The sequence below is a fragment of the Erigeron canadensis genome, chromosome 4 (assembly GCF_010389155.1).
Source record: "Erigeron canadensis isolate Cc75 chromosome 4, C_canadensis_v1, whole genome shotgun sequence".
NCBI classification, from domain to species: domain Eukaryota; kingdom Viridiplantae; phylum Streptophyta; class Magnoliopsida; order Asterales; family Asteraceae; genus Erigeron; species Erigeron canadensis.
In genome coordinates, this window is record NC_057764.1 from 3,046,526 (window position 1) to 3,053,320 (window position 6,795).

General features: G+C 33.0%; 1 long non-coding RNA gene across 1 annotated transcript; it reads right to left on the reverse strand.

Annotated features, from left to right (window-relative positions):
• Positions 1-56: 56 nt before the first annotated feature.
• LOC122598089 lies at positions 57-922 on the reverse strand. Its single transcript, XR_006323532.1, has 2 exons — positions 523-922; positions 57-436 (listed from the first exon to the last, which is right to left on the reverse strand). It is a non-coding gene; the product is annotated as an uncharacterized LOC122598089 (long non-coding RNA).
• Positions 923-6,795: the final 5,873 nt, after the last annotated feature.

A 6,795-nucleotide genomic window follows, 5' to 3' on the forward strand; every position in this document is an offset into this window, starting at 1 on the left:
TGATATGCACATCGGCTGCCATCTATACTATCACTTCTCAAATCAATATTCAAACATTGACTATCAAATTAGTAGATGCATATTGCACACAAATTTCAGTTTTTATCATTTAATTACAACTATTGTAAATTTTAATAAAAAAAAATTATTTGTACTTGTTTCAACCACACAAATTATACATGATAAAACTTTTCTTCTTTTCAATTCAGACAATATAGCCACGCAAAAGATCCAGAAACTTGATATGGATCACGTCATCACGTGAATCGACATACAACCCGCAACAAGCCCGAGACATCTGATTAATCAATCTCATCTTCAAACCCATTTGATCGATGAGAAAACAAGGCTATTGGCAGTGGTTGCTCGGAGATGCCACCGGCGATGAATAATCAAATTTCCGGTAGACATTCACCGGATTCTTCTGAAGCAAGAGCTGAAACGGCCAAACGGACTGGATGGGTTAGAACAAAAACACTCGACATCTTATTATTTAAGATATACGTCAGATCAATTGAAAACCTTTTCACCGGAAAATGAAACCGACTCGATTTCGGCCAACCAGTCCATTATCGGCGCCACCATGAACAATGGAGAGGAAGGCACGCTTAATCTTTTTTAGTTTTTTTCTAACAGACGTAGTTATGGTGGTGGTCGGATCTGGTGGATGACATCCGAGGATGGAGATGTTGTGGTGGTGGTTGAGATCCAACATGTGTTTCATAGATTGTGTATATAAAAGATACTACACAATAAAAAAAAGATTCTACTGTTGATGTTTTCGTTATTTGACAACCGAAATCATATCTTTTTAAGTTTTTGCCTCCATATTAAAAAAGAACACACATGTAAGGAGGTGCCTTTGGTCAGATGGTGACAAGGTACGGATTTTGTGGCAACGAAAGAATGATGACGGCGATGGTCGGTTATTTAAGACAAATCAAATTAGGAGTCAATGTAACTAACTATTAAAGGTTGATAAGTGAGGGCATAACTGTCTTTAACTTAATACTTCCTTGAATGAATAAATATGTGTAGTGTAAAAATCAGCCTCCATTCACAAAAGACAAAATGAGTAACATGATGTGGCGGTCAAACGAGTCAATGTTTATGGCCCACACACACAAAACCACTTTTACAAAATCGGGAGGCTGTTTTCGTCCTTTATGTGAACTTTACCACGATACACCCCATATTATATGAAAATTTAGAATGCTCTCTGCTAAAATAAAAATGGACAACTATGATACCTTTTAAAAGTAATAAGCCCTTCTATTAAATAGTAAGCTTGACCTGATTACAAAACTTGGAGTTTGACTTGATAACAAAAATCTAAAAATGAGCTCAATCGACAATCGAGCCTATATTTTAAGCTGGATAACTAACCAATATTGTTCGGTTGAGCTAGGTGACTCAATTATCAAGTATATAAAAAAAAATTAAATATAAATAGTTATATAAATCAAAGTTAATGCTAGTGAATTTAAGCTCCATTTGACTCAAGTCGACACTTTTAAAGGTTGACTCAACTTGATCATAGAGTACTAAGAATTGTGTATACACTGATACTTTTAAAGGTTGACCCAACTTGATTATAGAGCACAACAATTATGTATAAACTGATTTATGTAAAGGGTAAAATTCCAAACTAACAAACGCTCGCGTTCCACTCATACCTAAAAAAAGGGCAGTGATATCCGTATCATTTTTTTTGATGAATTTACCATACTGTACAGTTTTTAAAACATATTGTACAAGCTTTTAATACATAATATTGGTAAATTAATTAAAAAATATGGTACCATTATCATTTCCCTAAAAAAAGGGCTCGCATTTGTATCTTGCTATATCACATAAACGTCGAGTATCGATATTCTTCTAGTAGACTTGAGTAGCTTAGGAGCAGGCTCAACTCGGTAACACAATTACAACAAATGCTATATAAAAAATACACAAGGCTCTGCTTGTTTAGAAAATAAATGTTAATTAGGAAGGTTTTTAAAACTTAGATGTTAATTAGGATTTAGGACTGCTTGTTCTTAACTTAATAAACAAAAATAAAAAATGGTGACCATGTTTGCAAAAGTAGTTTTTGACTAAATCAATACGGATATTATTTATTTATTGCCATTAGGATCGTTGACTTACTTTGTTTCAAGTTATTCACTTACTCAGTATACCTGTTTTCCTTTTAACTGGATTTTACGAATCAAGTTTAGCTGTGTAACAAGCTTACGATGCAAATTAATTTTTTTTTCAAAGATGTTGACAAACTCAAGTCTATTAAATATATACGATCAGCACAATAATAACTTTACTCTTTGTTTACATTATTTGCAAGTTAAAATCCAACTTTTAAACAAAGCAAAGCTGATACACTATGTATATTGTCATTACCGTTTTGTTAAACATAAATGACTTCTCTTTTTCAACTTTTCATCTTTGAAAATCCAAAATAGCCCATATTAATATAACTAACACTATCCATAAACTTTTAGGGCTTGTTTGTTTATTTATCCATTAAGTGACTGAATGGAGAAAATGACTCAATAGAATCATAATATAAGTATGGATTAAGTGTATAGTTATCTTTTTACTTATTAAGTTAATAACAAACATATTTGATTAAGTCAATCAAAATTAAGTCATGACTTTTTAATTAAGATATTATCAAACACTAGCTCAGTGAAATTAACTTACAAAATCCATTTATATTTTTAAAATAACAACATTACTCCTTTTACATCAATAAGTTATATGATTTGGTGTCGCCACCGTCACCAGCCACCACTAACACTACAAGCTGCCACTATACCACTATTGTCGCCGAATCGCGTAAGCTTGCGTTAGTATATGAGTAAAAAAAATTAGAAGATGTTCATTATTCAAAAACATCCTTTTTCAAATTTAATGTTAACTGTCTTATTATTAGCATATGACTTTGTCCCAATGGTAAATTAATCACTTTCTCATCACTAGCCGAGTTAATGCCGTTAGACATGGTATAAAAAAAGGAAATTTCTCATCAAGAACTTAAACCGACCCAACAACATCTATTTACCTCAAGTAAATTATTAATAACGTTATTATTCTTACCATAAATAAAACAACCTGGTATCTCTGTTATTTCCTATATACTCTCAAGTACTTGCCCCCCAAGTTTCATTACAGAAACCCCCATTATCAATTCAATCGATCAAAAACCCTTATCATTAATTCTATCATCATCATACATTTGCCCTTATACACTGATTGATTCTCTCCAATCCGAAAGTTTCGAGTTCCTGATTGATTCCCACAAATTCAAGAACAGATTTTTATCAATAACCACATGATGCCATACACAAAGAAATTAGTACATACAATGCCGGCAAGAAAACAGCAACAACCAAGTTTATTGGTGCCAAGAAAGATGATGATGATCAAGATTCAAGATGATCATTCGCAAAAAGAAATCGTTTCAAAGGCGTCAGAAACATGTGACCAAAAGGCTAAAATTAGTAATGGGGCTACTATTCGTATTGTTTATCGTCAAGGGGTTGCTGAGGTTTTCAGAATTAAAGGGATTCTTGAAAACGCTGCTGGCAACTCTGATTCGGTGGAAATCATCTGTGACTTGTTATCCAAGCTTCAATACATGGACTTAACTTTGAACACCCTTGAAGTGACAGGGATAGGAAAAACGGTTAGGGTTTTACAAAAACATCCATCTAAACAAGTTAGCCAGATTGCAGGGAGACTCATGAAAGAATGGAAAGATGTCATGGAAGAATGGTTCAAGAAGACCAATACGACCGAATCTTGTGTTGTGAACCCAACTATTTCTGAGGAGCAAGTCATGCCGGAGAGTGTGATTACAGATCAGAAGTCTCGGGTTGAATCAGATAAACCAAATAAGGCAACGGGTCGAGTGACTACTGATCAAGAAAGTAAAAAAGTGTTGGTACAACGCAGACTTGAAGCAACAAAGATTAGTACTATCGAAGAAAAATATGAAACGACAAAAAGGAAATTGCAACGTAGTTATCAGGAAGCAGAGAATGCAAAGAAAAAAAGAAGGATACAAGTGATGGAGTTACACGACTTAAGTAGATACGGGCTTCTTTCCCAACTGGATAAAGCAATCAAGCCACGAGTCCGTGTATTCTGAAAGACGTAGGTTTTGTTATGGTTATATGTATGTATGTTCTGATTGACTAGTAATGTTTGCTTGTCAGTTTTATGTTGTTTGTATATATTAGTCAGAGGAAAAATTATTAATGAAACAGGGCATTTTTTGATGGTTGATTAAAAACAGAACATTTTCCATATTTTGTTTTGTTCATGTCCAATTATTAGTACTTTATATCATAGTGTATGTAATGCTGCTATCAAGAAACAATTTTTGAAGTAATTGCACGTTAAAGATTCTGCAGAAGAAGTTGCAAACTGATCGACACTTGACAGATGTTCTACTCATCAAATATATTAACCCGGGCAAGTGTCACTAACTAACACAATATCTATACTCATTTCTAGTTTAGTTTTGTTGGTGCAAAATGCAAGAAATCTGTTTTCAGGTTGTACATGTTGTGTTTGTAACCCAGTAATGATTTGATGTTGCCATTGCCACTGTCCAGCCTTTAGAAAGCAGAGACAAGATGATTCTGTGATTAACTGTTATTTTTAGTACTTTATAGAAGATAATTTTTGATTCATCTGTCGTTGGCTGTATATGTACATTCTCTGCAAAGTGGTGACAAGGTGGGTGGGTCAGGAAAATTGGGTAACAGAACATCCTCTGCAAAGTGGTGACAAGGTGGGTGGGTAAGGAAAATTGCGTAACAGGGTCATTTTCTTGAACTTATGAAACTGCACGGGGTCGGGCAAGGCTGGCTTGGACAGTTTCTTTGTTCAATATTATTTGTGATTTTAAGCATGGCTATTTGTTTGTTTATCCGAATTCAGAAACACAAGCCGTATTGCCTATAGATAGCTATAGGTCAAAGTTCCTATGTTCTCAATGTATAGATTATTTTTAGTGTCAAATTTCTTGTTCATCGTTCCAAAAATATTCAGCACAAATGTCTTGTTCTTGTTCATAAAAAAACAGATACAGTTGCTACACCTTTTTTCTTAACCACCAACGTCGGTATGAAATATCCAAACTATATAATAGAATACAAAGCTGGAGAAAAAAACTCTACTTGGCCGTGGCAGTACTTTAATTCTGTTCTCTCACCAATTAGATATTGTTGTATGTCATTGTTTAAAATGCTTATTACTCTAGATAATTCACAGTTTCGTTGCCTCTCCAGTTGTAAAGATGTATTTATTTTTGTTTGTTTGATAACAGCAGGGCGCAAAATCTGGACAGCGTTGCTGTGGCTGCAGGCAAAATCCAGTGATGGTGGTGATGATGACCATTCAGATTCTGGTATGTGAATGGTAATGGGGTGAGTTACTATCACTCAAGAAGTAGAAGAAGGATTCGATTTGTATACTTTTTTTAGGTGTAGACAGGCCAGGATTCTAACTTTAAACTTTACAACACTCTTTTTTTGAAAGGTGAATTTCGCTTTGGAACTTCGTGTTGCGATTCGACAACGGGAGGTCTAACATACGTTGTCTTAACCGGGTCCGTGTTAGAGAGCTCCCTCGAAGTAGAAATGCCTATTTCAAATACCCGACGGGGGAAAACCCCCTACTAATCCGCCCGAAGGCACGACGATCAATAGGGGTAAACCCTGCCTCCTCAGACTTGAACCTGAGTATACCCAAGCCAAGCCTTCATAGAAAGACTTCCTATGTACTTCCCAAGTCTTGAACCCAAGACCTCCTGCTTGTAAGGCAGGTGCTTAACCACTCGAGCTAACTAGGAAGTACAACTTTACAACACTCTTAAACATATATATCGTCATGTTTTGCAATTTGCTAGAAAAAAGTAGTCATAAAACATTGTATGTTCTTAAATTCTTTTTAGGCAAAACTAGTTATTTTTTTTATAATCGCATCCTTGTTGAAATCTGCAGTTCCATCTATTTTATCGCTGTGGTATTAGCTTAATCACTGTATTCTTGAGCTGATTTCTGTAATTACTTTAAAGATTGTCTATAATATTTTAAAGATAAGATAAATTATTAAGTTATATAAATTTAAATGTAAAAAATGTAAGTAAAAATAAATTTAAAAAACATACTTCTAAAACATTGAACACATATATTGTATTTATCTTTTGAAATATTTTTTTATACACAATATTTCACATGTTGAAATAATTAACTAAATTAATAAAAAAATTTCTCAAGTTAGAAGGCTAAAAATAAATATAAATTAAGTATTCAGGGGTATAAAAATTAAGTATTGATAGAAAACAAAAAGAATATAAATTAATGAGAATTTTTCTACAAATATTAATATAAATACTAGTATAATAATATATTTAGATAATAATTATTAGGATTTTTAATTTATAATTAAATTAACTGATGACATAAGCGGAAGTCTATTTATTGAAATAATTGAACGATTTAATTGGTTAATAAGTTTTTAGTTTAACTCTCTTGTAGTATATATTAAGATTAAAATAATAAGAATAAAAGATAGAAAATACCTCTTAGGGTCGCACTTAATATGCATAAAAAAATTGTACCTTTCATATCAAAACACCACCCTTGAATTTTATGATAATGTATAACTATTTAATGAACCTTAATTACAACCTTTAGGGTTACTTCTAACAAAACCCATAAAAAAAAAAAAGATCTTTAATATTCATAAACATATATTTTTTTGAAAAATGTTAAATAAAGTCCT